The sequence below is a fragment of the Epinephelus fuscoguttatus genome, linkage group LG5 (assembly GCF_011397635.1).
Source record: "Epinephelus fuscoguttatus linkage group LG5, E.fuscoguttatus.final_Chr_v1".
Lineage (NCBI taxonomy): Eukaryota > Metazoa > Chordata > Actinopteri > Perciformes > Serranidae > Epinephelus > Epinephelus fuscoguttatus.
The window spans coordinates 46,558,217-46,572,732 of record NC_064756.1 but is presented as its reverse complement, the minus strand read 5'-3'; the positions used below and the strand labels follow the sequence as shown (position 1 = coordinate 46,572,732).

At 41.1% G+C, this 14,516-nt stretch overlaps 1 pseudogene; it reads left to right on the top strand.

The window, feature by feature from the left end:
- Positions 1–14,516, top strand: part of LOC125889092 (Na(+)/H(+) exchange regulatory cofactor NHE-RF3-like) — a 268,747-nt pseudogene that overhangs the window by 152,553 nt on the left and 101,678 nt on the right.

Sequence of the window (14,516 nt, the reverse complement as noted above, 5' to 3'; positions counted from 1 at the left end):
TTAATCTATGTAAAGGAACTTTACATGTGTAATAACAGACTTACTTTCTGTCCAGAGCAACGTTCAGCAGTTACGAGCCGTCACATGTTTTTAGAATCCATCGAGGAGAGAAGTAATCCATCAGGGAAACACTTCAGAAACATTATAAAGTGATAGTTGTACGTTTTATCCACTTATTTCTCAAATACCTAAATAATTATTTACTGTTTTGGAAGTGGCGTTTGTTAGACGGTGGCAGCCATGTTGATTCTCTCGTCCAATCACAAATTGTGTTATTAGATGGTGAAACGCCTGTAAACAGCTGAACCAATGACTGTTGCGAAATAGCGGAAGCAATCCTCAAAGAGTAAATAATGACCAAGATAGTTATCTGTAGTTTACCGAACGAACTAAAAAGATTAGTTTGATGTGTTTATCTAAAACCCGCGATCCGACCCGCATGTTATTTTTTCCACCCAGATCCGAACCCGGGAAAAAATTTTTTTTTAAAAAACCACCCACAAATCAGTTGTCAGCTGGATGTGCCAGAAAGTTTGAGAAAAGTTTATTGAGTGTTGTAAATCATGGTTTACACATGTATTGTAAAAGGTTGCGGTAACAAGCCGAAGACATGGAGCAGAGTGAAGTTTCACGTAGTACCACCCACAAATACGGACAAGATGAAACAATGACTATTTGTGCTGGACATCGACCCCAGCACGCCTGTGGAAATGGTCCAGAAAATGTTTGTTTGCTCCAACCATTTTTTACCGGAGGACGACAGTGAAAGGATGGAGCCCAGAAGATCAGGAATGGTTCAAACGCTTTTCTTGAAAGATACTGCCATACCATCTGTCGGCATCACAAAACGAGCAGACGTGGTAAGTGATCGTTGTGTATTTTGCTCAGCAATCTCTCTGCTGTAACGTTACCTCCATGTTGAGTAATATTAGCCTACAACCCAAGCATGGTAAATAAGGCTAAAATGCAAATGTTGTTGTGGTTATGTTATGGATAAGTGCTTGCCCAGAGCATATAGTGAAGTGACTGGCATTACTTCTCATTGTTGGGAATAAACAGAATGCTAGTGAACATTTTATGTTGTTGTTCCCTCAGGAGTTGTAGTGATTTGTGAGTGTGGAGTTAGCATGTTCTCCCCGTGTTCCGGTGATTATTTTGAGGCGTACCCTCATCCCATCCTACCATCAACATATCTATGTAACATACAGTCACTGGCCACTTGGTTAGGTACACCTGTGTAATCTAATGCACTCCAGTAGAACGGCTATACCATGATCTTTTCCCCAAAGTTTATAGTAAGCTTAAGTAAAAGTAACTGCATTAAACATACGCTGTTTGAAATCACTCTGCCCAGCAAGTACTGTATGTCTGGAATGTAGTTCCGGCTGTGCATTTGGCTTCAAACCAACTCTGTCTCATAATATTACATTATTATTTCATAGCGTGGTGAATGTGTAAGCTACAAGTTGTCCACAAGAGCGTTTGGAGTCATTTGATGGTGTATTTGATTAGTTTTGAGGGAGAGAGGGGGCCATACCGTTCACCTCCATTTTGTGCGCTGAGCAGCAGGCAGCTCTGCCCCACCAATCTCAGAACAACAGGCACTGATAATTAAAGGTAATGTACCTACCCATTTGACTATAGGGATTATGGCAATAGGCAAATTTGCCAAAATGTCGATTATCCCTTTAAGCTTGGTACTTAACCAGCTGTAGAGATCAACCGGGGATGATGATCCGAAGAAAGGAGTGTCCACAGCAAACTGCAACAACCTCTCACTGGCGGAGCGTTAGCTTGTCGCAGCCCTCGGAGGGCAAGCAGCTCACAACTCCGACAAAGTTGTCGCAAGGCTGCCCGCGACGAACAGCAGTGAGCAGTCATTAACTTAGCTTTAGCTAGAGCTCAGTAACGTGAAGTCTACCTGCAAAAGTGAGAAGATGAACAGGAAAAGGCCCTCTGATGTCACCGGGAGATATAGGTTAGTTGGGGTCATCAGGGGTCACAGGTGACTTTGTTGGTTTAGATACTCGACCTGCACATGCCCAAGATGGAGACATTCATTGCTTAAAGTAAGGATCATTTAGAAAAAAACATTCCAACTTTTGACATTTCTCATTTTTTATGGATAACACAAAACTCATCTATTTCAGACATGATGAATGTGATCATTCTTATAGGTAAATATCATATTCTGTTATTGGTTTGTAAATGATTCCGATAGATAGATAGATAAGATAGATAAGATAGATAGATAGATGCAACTTTATTGATCCCGAAGGAAATTTAACAGTGATCAGCTGCTCACACACACATAACCATACATCAATAGAAGAAATCCAATAAACAGGTTAGTAAAATAAAATAATTAAAAATGTGACATTAAAAATCCATAAAAATCCATAAAGTGCTGTAGTGCTGTTATTCACAGTCAATCAGTCAATCAGTGCCCCTCATCTTCTCCCTCCATCACCCCTCCCTGCCAGAGAGTTGTGCAGTCTAATTGGACGGGGGACAAAAGACTTCCGTCTGTCAGTGGAGCAGCTCTGGGACAGCAATCTACTGCTGAATGTGTTCCTTTTTAGTGTGAAGGCAGAGTGCAGAGGGTGATTGGTGTTGTCCAAGATTGTCCTGAATCTGGACAGTGTTCTCTGCTCTGTCACTGTCTCCACAGAGTCCAGCTTCAGCCCCACCACAGAGCCTGCCTTTTTTAATGATTTTATTCAGCCGGTGAATGTTTCTCTTGCTGGTATTGCTCCCCCAGCAGACCACAGCATAGAGGAGCACGCTGGCAACCACCGACTGATAAAACATCTTAAGGCGATTTTTTTGCAGATGTTGAATGACGCCAGTCTCCTCAGGAAGTACAGCCTGGTTTGCCCCTTCTTATAGAGGAGGTCGGTGTTCTGAGCCCAGTCCAGTTTATTGTCCAGTAGGAGCCCGAGGTACTTATAGGAGGTGACTGTCTCCACCGCCATCTCTCCTATGCAGATTGGTTGTGGGGGAGTGGGCTGTCTCCTGAAGTCCAGTACCATCTCCTTGGTTTCTGCTATGTTCAGCTGGATCTGGTTCCTCCCACACCAGCCTGCAAAGTCACTCACCAGTTTCCTGTATTCTCCCTCCTCATTCCCCCTAATACATGCTATGATGGCTGTGTCATCCGAGAATTTCTGCACGTGACAGATCTCAGAATCATGGTGGAAATCAGCAGAGTATAGAGTGAAGAGAAGGGGGGACAACACAGTCCCTTGTGGGGCTCCTGTACTGCAAGTCAGGGTGCTGGATACATTACCACCCATCCTGACAAACTGTTGTCTGTCTGTAAGATAGTCAGTAATCCAGGTCACGAGATGTGGCACCACTTCCATGTTGGTCAGTTTTTCCTGCAACAGGGATGGCTGAATTGTATTAAATGCGCTCGAGAAATCGAAGAAAAGAGTCCTCACATCGCAGCCACCTCCATCCAGATAGGAGAGAGTCCAGTGGAGAAGATACAGGACAGCATTCTCTACCCCTATCTTTTCCCTGTATGCAAATTGAAGTGGGTCCTGTTCATTTTGTACTTGCGGCTTAAGACAGTGTAGTACTAGCATCTCCAAGGACTTCATTACCTGTGAGGTGAGGGCAACTGGCCTAAAGTCGTTGGGGTCACTGGGGTGCCATTTTTTGGGAACAGGGATGATGCAAGATGTTTTCCAGATCGAAGGGACTCTACCCAGACGCAGGCTCAAATTGAAAACCTGCTGGAGAGGGTCCCCTAGCTCGTCAGCGCAGACTTTTAGCAACCTGGGGCACACCCTGTCTGGGCCAGCTGCTTTCCTGACGTTCAGTCTCTTCAGCACTCCTCTCACCTGATGTGCAGTGATGTGAGGGGGTTGGGAGGCTGATATGGGAGAAGAGGAGGGGGGGCAGAAACTCTGGGGTGAGGATGGGGAGGGGTCAGATGGTAGAGGGGGACAGGGAGAAGAAGGGTTAGAAGGGGACAGAGAGACAGAGGGTCCCACTGGTGGATGGGAGGAGAGGTGAGATAGGGGAGAGGGTTTGGGGGGGTGATAATCATCCAGCAGTCGATGGTCTGGTGCAGATGGTGCAGGTGAGGCTGGAGTTAGGGAAGAGATGGCAGGCATAGAGTCAAACCTGTTGAAGAAGGTGTTTAGTTCATTTGCTCTCTCTATGCTTCCCCCAGTTGTTCCAGCCTCCTTTTTGCAGCCGGTGATGATCTTCATCCCATCCCATACCTCCCGGATGTTGTTCTCCCTCAGTTTCCCCTCCAGCCTCTTTCTGTATGACTGCTTGGCTTCCCTCAGGCAGACTTTAAGCTCCTTCTGCATTCTTCTTAATTCCTCCAAGTCTCCATTTTTAAAGGCCCTCTTTTTCCTGTTCAGGACCATTTTCACCTCGCTGGTGATCCAGGGCATGTTATAACAACGCACAGTGTTGACAGGAACAGCCATATCCATACAGAAAGTCATATAGTCGGTTAGGCAATGAGCTGCTCCCTCTATGTCCTCCTCGTGAGGGTCCAGCAGCACACTCCTCACTGTTCGTGTTGTTATGGACTGCCTCCTCACCAATGGTGTGTACCTGGGCTGCAGATGAACCATTACAATTACAAAACAAATACATTCATCCTCATAATTGCAATGTATCTGCACAAATGTTGCACTTGTTCCAGACTTTAATGTCATGTACACTTAATTGAATTGTTTAAGATAAACACAATACTTAAATATGAGAGAACAATTTATCTGTATGTTACTGTGATTCATTCTTCCATGAGTTCAATCCTGTCATGTTTCTCTTCTCCAGGCAGTGTCTACTGGTATAGACCTACAGACTCTAGCCAAAGCCTCCAAAGGGGACTGCTGGTCCCGACCCAGACTGTGTCACATCAGCAGACACCTGGAGCATGGCCTGGGGATGACCATTGTCCCAGTCCAAGGTACCAATACATTGTTGTCATTGCCTGACAGAGTATTAACAACTCATTTACAGCTTCCCCGAAGACAGTACACACAGAGATGCTCTGAGCTTGAAGCTACCCATTACAAACAGTGCCGGACCAAGCACATTGGGCAATTTTGTCACAATTTAAACCTCTATTTGTAAATAATTAAATTCATATTTAAATACACAATAAAAAAACACTTTTTAAAAAAAGTTAAAGAGAATTAAAGCTGCAAGCAGCGTTGGGAGGGACCTCGTCCCCCAGCTCAAGTTGCAGACGTAAGCCATGTGACCTAATGAAACTTTGACATGTGCGATGATCAAACAACACACACACACAAACACACACAGGCCTGTGTCTGTCAGAGTGAAGCCATTGTTATGCTAATTAATTACCACGTACTTAGGTGACAGCACAGGCACTTCAAGCTCAGTTTGACTAATGACTAATGATAACAGAATCAGCAGGAGTCATTTCACACTACAGCAGCAACACAACCTCACACGTCACACGAACCAGGCACCGCTGTGATAGAAGTTAACCTGCTGCATATTTCTTTGTTACTCAGGACTGTCTTAAGTTACTGAATTTATGCAGATCAGTCATTTCTTTGAACATCACTTTTTGTCTTAACGTTCAAATATTACACTGCATGAATTATCCTCACCTCAAATCAAACCTCTGTCGTTTTTATATTTATTTGTTTTAATGACACTGTGCACAAGCATCAGACTGTCAATCTGTCAGAGCAGCTCTGAAATGTTTATTGCACATAATGTAGCTTACAACAACATTAATAAAAGTAATAATATTATAATTATAATTCTGGCAATTATAGTACAATATGTTGAATTAATATCTGATTGTATACATATGTGACACTTATCATATGTGTATAATAACAGTAGAAGTATGACACAGACAGACAGACAGACATAGACAGCCCAGTTAGCCACATACAGAGAGGGAGAGAATGGAGAAAGAGGACAGAGGGGGGAGAGAGAGAGAGGGGGGGAGGGGGGGGGGGGGGGGGGGGCCGGGAGTGGAGTGTGTGTCTGTGTCTCTGTCTGTCTGTGTGTGCCATACCTCTACTGTTATTATACACATATGATTATTATCACATTTGTATACTATTAGATATTAATATATACTTCCCACATGTTGTACCACAATAGCCAGAATCATAAGTCAAACTCAATTTGAAAAACTGTAAAGGGTTCTTATGAAGGTGGTGTGAGCATATATTTTGTAAGTTGTAGACATAAGCCATGTGACCTAATGAAACTTTGACATGTGCGATGATCAAACAACACAAACACACACACAGGCTTGTGTCTGTCAGAGTGAAGCCATTGTTATGCTAATCAATGACCATGTCATTAGGTGACTTCAAGCTCAGTTTGACTAATAACTAATGATAACAAAATCAGCAGGAGGCATTTCACACTACAGCAGCAACACAACCTCACATGTCACCAGCCAGGCACCGCTGTGATAGAAGTTAACCTGCTGCATATTTCTTTGTTACTCAGGACTGTCTTAAGTTACTGAATTTTTGCAGATCAGTCATTTCTTTGAGCATCACTTTTTGTCTTTACGTTCAAATATTACAATGCACAAATTCATCCTCAGCTCAGAATCAAACCTCTGTGGTTTTTATATTTATTTGTTTTAATAACACTGTGCACAAGGATCAGACTGTCAATCTGTCATAGCAGCTCCCAAATGTTTATTGCACATAATGTAGCTTACAACAACATTAATAAAAGTAATAATATTATAATTAGAATTCTGGCAATTATAGTACGATATGTTGAATTAATATCTGATTGTATACATATGTGAGACGAATCATATGTGTATAATAAAAGTAGGAGTATAACACACACAGGCGTAGACGGCCGAGTTAGCGATATGCAGAGAGGGAGAGAAGGGAGAAAGAGGACAGAGGGGGGAGAGAGAGAGAGAGAGAGATGGGCTGACAGGGAGGGAGAGAGAGAGTGTTTGCTGACATTTTGACATATCTCACATGTTTACATACTTCCTGTTTTTGGCAGAGGGAGTTACAGATTGCACTCAGTTTACATAATGTTGTATGCATCAAAAAGACTACATTTAATTTTTCTGTCAATTACATCAAAAGAAAGGTGTTTGATGAGACTACTGTGTTGTTGAATGTAACATTTCCTCAAAGATGTATATTCTTTCCTGATGTTTGTAACACTGTTACTGACTTGTACTTGAAATGAGGTGATTTACTGCAACCCTCCAGGTCAGTCTCTTGGGTTCAGAGACATAAAATTAATAAAATACATGGAAATACTTTTAAGGTCATTTTTAAAGTAATTTAAAACCTCATGTGTGTGTGACCACACACATACACACTTCACTCTGACACACAGACTGTCAGAGTGAAGCCTTTGTTATGCTAATTAATGACAGCTGCCGCTCACACAGAGAGCAGAATGGCTTGAAACTTTCTCAAACAAATCCTTCCAGATTCCAAACCGTGGGTCCCATCTTCAATCTGAAAACATCACCAGATAGATAAATTTGTTCTGAACGCAAACACATAAAGCTTGTATGTCTATGGCCTGAAAAATGTCACCTTAATCACAGGTTTACAGTGTGTTGGCCCTCATCTTTTCTTCCAGAGATCATCATGAGGAGTTGTGTCCTGCACCTTCTAACGCTTCTAAAATCCAAACCGTTCAAGTTATGACAAAGTCCTTCACAAGTAATCTTCAGCAGGGGTAGAGCTGTAATTTGTGCAAGTTTGAAGCAGTTATGATAAACAGTGTAGGAGCAAATAATTTTTGATCGACAGATTTTGTGAAAAACGCCATCTTACATTCAAAGACCGACAGCTCACTTCCTGTTGGAGTTAGGTCAGGGGTTGCAGCGTGACATTTGTAGGTCTTGATGAGACGAATGAGACAGTTTTGGTTTGGTCTCTCTAAGTGGTTCCTACCCATCACAGCGGGCATTTTCGTGGGTCCAGGTGGCACAACAAATCCTCAGGAGGGTTGGGAGCACATCACCTGTAACACGCCATTACATCCAAACCATTTGAGGATTGAAAAAGTTACGCACAATAATTGATAAGGACACGTTGAAGAATAATGTGTGTGAGTTTTTTGTTATGCTAATTAAGGACTGCATGCAGCTCACACACAGAGCAGAATGGCTTGAAACTTTCTCAAACAAATCCTTCCAGATCCCAAACCATGGGTCCCATCTTCAATCTGAAAGCATCACCAGATAGATAAATTTGTTCTGAACGCAAAAATATAAAGCTTGTATGTCTATGGACTGAAAAATGTCACCTTAATCACAGGTTTACAGTGTGTTGGCCCTCATCTTTTCTTCCAGAGATCATCATGAGGAGTTGTGTCCTGCACTTTCTAACACTTCTAAAATCTAAACCAATATGTTGAATTAATATCTGATTGTATACATATGTGACACTAATCATATGTGTATAATAACACTAGAAGTATGACACACACAGACAGACAGACATAGACGGCCGAGTTCTCAACATGCAGAGAGGGAGAGACGAGAGAAAGAGGACAGAGGGAGGAGAGAGAGAGAGAGAGAGAGAGGGGATAGGGAGTGGAGTGTGTGTGTGTGTGTGTGTGTGTGTGTGTGTGTGTGTGTGTGTGTGTGTGTGTGTGTGTGTCTGTCTGTGTGTGCCATACTTCACCTGTTATTACACACATATGATTATTGTCACATATGTATACTATAAGATATTAATATATACTTCCCACATGTTGGACCACAATAGCCAGGATCATAAGTCAAACTCAATTTTAAAAACTGTAAAAGGTTCTTATGAAGGTGGTGTGAGCGTATATTTTGAAAGTTGAAGACATAAGCCATGTGACCTAATGAAACTTTGACATGTGTGATGATCAAATCAAACCTCTGTCGTTTTTATATTTATTTGTTTTAAAAACACTGTGCACAAGGATCAGACTGTCAATCTGTCAGAGTAGCTCCAAAATGTTTATTGCACATAATGTAGCTTACAACAACATTAATAAAAGTAATAATATGATAATTATAATTCTGGCAATTATAGTACAATATGTTGAATTAATATCTGATTGTATACATATGTGACACTAATCATATGTGTATAATAACAGCAGAAGTATGAGAAACACAGACAGACAGACATAGACGGCCGAGTTCTCAACATGCAGAGAGGGAGAGACGAGAGAAAGAGGACAGAGGGGGGAGAGAGAGAGAGAGAGAGAGAGAGAGGGAGAGAGAGGGGATAGGGACTGGTGTGTGTGTATGTGTGTGTGTGTGTGTGTGTGTGTGTGTGTGTGTCTGTGTGTGTCCGTTTCTGTCTGTGTGTGCCATACTTCTCCTGTTATTACACACATATGATTATTGTCACATATGTATACTATCAGATATTAATATATACTTCCCACATGTTGAACCACAATAGCCAGAATCATAAGTCAAACTCAATTTTAATTAAAGCTGCAAGCAGCGTTGGGAGGGACCTCGTCCCCCAGCTCAAGTTGCAGACGTAAGCCATGTGACCTAATGAAACTTTAACATGTGCGATGATCAAACAACACACACACACAAACACACACAGGCCTGTGTCTGTCAGAGTGAAGCCATTGTTATGCTAATTAATGACCATGTACTTAGGTGACAGCACAGGCACTTCAAGTTCAGTTTGACTAATGACTAGTGATAACAGAATCAGCAGGACGCATTTGACACCACAGCAGCAACACAACCACACACACCACACTATCCAGGCACCGCTGTGATAGAAGTTAACCTGCAAGACAGTGGAACACAAAGGCTCTGGAGAAGAGGCCGAGTTACTGATATGCAATACGGCAGTTAGTGACAAGCAGAGAGGGAGAGAAGGGAGAGAGAGGAGAGAGGGGGGAGAAAGAGAGACAGAGAGAGAGAGGGGGGAGAGGGAGTGGAGTGTTTGTGTGTGTGTGAGTGTTATTGTGTCGCTAAAATTTGCAAATTATGAGCTGCAGGTTGCTCTAAGGTTACATTATTTTTTTTCTCCATGTCTCTCTCTCTCTCTCTCTCTCTCTCTCTCTGTCTCTCTCTCTCTCTCTGTCTATCTCTCTCTCCCTGTCTTTCTCTCTCATACATACACCCACAATTAATATTTGGTATGTATACTCTGACTAGGAGTTAAAAATCAAAATATATATATATATATATATTTTTATGGTTGTTTTTCAACAAAGACAAAAAAAAGTCCTGAAGGGGAACAGTGTCTATTTTTTATTGAAAAATAGAAACTGCCCCCAAAAATGATAATGCAACAAAATTGGTGTTGTTATTTATCATTCACATATCACAGACTGTGATAAATAAAATAAAAAATCCATCCAACATTTATTATATAGTTAATCTTAATTCATGTTTTTTTTTCATTAAAGTAACAGTGACTTCATGTAAATAAAATGGCAAATAAATTGTGAAAATCCTCAAAAGGAATGAATATTTGATATGCATAATCTGAATACAACTTGGTTAAAAGATTTAAGCAAAAAAATGTAGAGAGATATATTATTATTTAATATTTTTTAGTTCTCCACACCGTTCCAAAGGGGACAGGTGTGATTTTTTATAAGATGTCCCGCAGGGTTAAAAATGCAAGGTTCTTATGAAGGTGGTGTGAGCTCATAATTTGAAACTTGTAGACACAAGCCATGTGACCTAATGAAACTTTGACATGTGTGATGATCAAACAACACATCCATATTCATTTGAAATCATGTGACCTAGTGAAAGCTTGAGTGATGTGTACTGGCTGCTTTGAGGATCTAAGTGCAGCAAACAGACACAAATATATACTAAGACCTACAAATGTTGAATTAAAATCTGATAGTATACATATGTGACACTAATAATATGTGTATAATAACACTAGAAGTATGACACACACAGACAGACAGACATAGACGGCCCAGTTCTCAATATGCAGAGAGGGAGAGACGAGAGAAAGTGGACAGAGGGAGGAGAGAGAGAGAGATAGAGAGAGAGAGGGGGGATAAGGAGTGGAGTGTGTGTGTGTGAGTGTGTGTGTTTGTCTGTGTGTGTCTGTGTGTGCCATACTCCTACTGTTATTATACACATATGATTATTGTCACATATGTATACTATCAGATATTAATACAAACTCCCCACATGTTGTACCACAATAGCCAGAATCATAAGTCAAACTCAGTTTTAAAAACTGTAAAGGGTTCTTATGAAGGTGGTGTGAGCGTATATTTTGCAAGTTGAAGACATAAGCCATGTGACCTAATGAAACTTTGACAGTTTGTGATAGAAGTTAACCTGCAAGACAGTGGAGCACAAAAGCTCTGGAGAAGAGGCCAGGTTACTGACATGCAGTAACAGGACACGAGAGAGAGAGAGAGAGAGAGAGAGAGAGAGAGAGAGAGAGAGAGAGAGAGAGAGAGAGAGAGAGAGATGGGGGGACAGGGAGGGAGAGAGAGAGTTTGCTGACATATTGACATATCTCACACGTTCACATACTTCCTGTTTGTGGCAGACAAAGTTACAGATTGCACTCAGTATACATAATGTTGTATGCATCAAATACACAGCATTTAATTTTTCTGTCAATTACATCAAAAGAAAGTGTTTGATGAGACTACTGTGTTGTTGAATGTAACATTTCCTCAAAGATGTATATTCTTTCCTGATGTTTGTAACACTGTTACTGACTTGTACTTGAAATGAGGTGATTTACTGCAACCCTCCAGGTCAGTCTCTTGGATTCAGAGACATAAAATTGATAAAATACATGGAAATACTTTTAAGATAATTTTTAAAGTAATTTAAAACCTCATGTGTGTGTGACCACACACATAGACACTTCACTCTGACACACAGACTGTCAGAGTGAAGCCTTTGTTATGCTAATTAAGGACTGCATGCAGCTGACACACAGAGCAGAATGGCTTGAAACGTTCTCAAACAAATCCTTCCAGATCCCAAACCGTGGGTCCCATCTTCAATCTGAAAGCATCACCAGATAGATAAATTTGTTCTGAACGCAAACATATACAGCTTGTATGTCTATGGACTGAAAAATGTCACCTTAATCACAAGTTTACAGTGTGTTGGCCCTCATCTTTTCTTCCAGAGATCATCATGAGGAGTTGTGTCCTGCACCTTCTAACGCTTCTTAAATCCAAACCGTTCAAGTTATGACAAAGTCCTTCACAAGTAATGTTCAGCAGGGGTAGAGCTGTAATTTGTGCAAGTTTGAAGCAGTTATGATAAACGGTGTAGGAGCAAATAATTTTTGATCGACAGAATTTGTGAAAAACGCCATCTTACATTCAAAGACCGACAGCTCACTTCCTGTTGGAGTTAGGTCAGGGGTTGCAGCGCGACATTTGTAGGACTTTATGAGACGAACGAGGCAGTTTTGGTTTGGTCTTTCTAAGTGGTTCCTATCTGTCGCACCGGGCATTTTCGTGTGTCTAGGTGGCACAACAAATCGTCAGGAGGTTTTGGCGCACATCACCTGAAACACGCCATAACATCCAAACCAGTCGAGGATTGAAAAAGTTACGCACAATAATTGATGAGGACACGTTGAAGAATAATGTGTCGCTAAAATTTGCAAATTATGAGCTGCAGGTTGCTCTAAGGTTACATTATGTTTTTTCTCCATGTCTCTCTCTCTCTCTCTCTCTCTCTCTCTCTCTCTCTCTCTACATATATATATATATATATATGTAGATAAAATGGCAAATAAATTGTGAAAATCCTCAAAAGGAATGAATATTTAATATGCATAATCTGAGTACAAGTTGGTTCAAAGATTTAAGCAAAAAAATGTAGAGAAATATATTAATATTTCATATTTTTTAGTTGTTCACACCGTCCCGAAGGGGACAGGTGTGATGTGTTATAAGGGGGCCCAAAGGTTTAAAAATACAGGGTTCTTATGAAGGTGGTGTGAGCGTATATTTTGAAAGTTGAAGACATAAGCCATGTGACCTAATGAAACTTTGACAGTTTGTGATAGAAGTTAACCTGCAAGACAGTGGAGCACAAAGGCTCTGAAGAAAAGGCCGAGTTACTGACATGCAGTAACAGGACACGAGAGAGAGAGAGAGAGAGAGGGAGAGAGATGGGGGGACAGGGAGGGAGAGAGAGAGAGTTTGCTGACATATTGACATATCTCACATGTTCACATACTTCCTGTTTGTGACAGACAAACTTACAGATTGCACGAAGTATACATAATGTTATATGCATCAAAAACACAGCATTTAATTTTTCTGTCAATTACATCAAAATAAAGTGTTTGATGAGGCTACTGTGTTGTTGAATGTAACATTTCCTCAAAGATGTATATTCTTTCCTGATGTTTGTAACACTGTTACTGACTTGTAATTGAAATGAGGTGATTTACTGCAACCCTCCAGGTCAGTCTCTTGGGTTCAGAGACATAAAATTGATAAAAGAAATGGAAATACTTTTAAGGTCATTTTTAAAGTAATTTAAAACCACATGTGTGTGTGACCACACACATACACACTTCACTCTAACACACAGACTGTCAGAGTGAAGCCTTTGTTATGCTAATTAAGGAGAGCTGCAGCTGACACACAGAGCAGAATGGCTTGAAACTTTCTCAAACAAATCCTTCCAGATCCCAAACCGTGGGTCCCATCTTCAATCTGAAAGCATCACCAGATAGATAAATTTGTTCTGAACGCAAACATATAAAGCTTGTATGTCTATGGCCTGAAAAATGTCACCTTAATCACAAGTTTACAGTGTGTTGGCCCTCATCTTTTCTTCCAGAGATCATCATGAGGAGTTGTGTCCTGCACCTTCTAACGCTTCTAAAATCCAAACCGTTCAAGTTATGACAAAGTCCTTCACAAGTAATGTTCAGCAGGGTAGAGCTGTAATTTGTGCAAGTTTGAAGCATTTATGATAAACGGTGTAGAATCAACTAATTTTTGATCGACTGATTTTGTGAAAAACTCCATCTTACATTCATATACCGACAGCTCACTTCCTGTTGGAGTTAGGTCATGTGTTGCAGCGCGACATTTGTAGGTCTTGATGAGACGAACGAGACAGTGTTGGTTTAGTCTTCATAAGTGGTTCCTACCCCTCACACCGGGCATTTTAGTGTGTCTAGGTGGCACAAAAAATCATCAGGAGGTTTTGGCGCACATCACCTGAAACGCGCCATAACATCCAAACCAGTCGAGGATTGAAAAAGTTACGCACAATAATTGATAAGGACACGTTGAACAATAATCTGTGCGAGTTTGAAGCCGATACGATAAACGGTGTCGGACTAGTTGATTTTTAAAGGAATTTCTTTTTTTGAGGAAAAATCTTACTTTGAAAGGAAATAGCTCACTTCCTGTTGGATTTAGGTCATGGGTGCGAGTGCGTGATTTGTAGGTCTTGATGAGACGAACACGGCTGTTTTGGTTTGATCTTCCTACGACGTTCCTACTGGCTGCAGCGGCCATTTTTAGTAGTCTATAGACTGATGGGTGGCGCTACAGGCCCATTT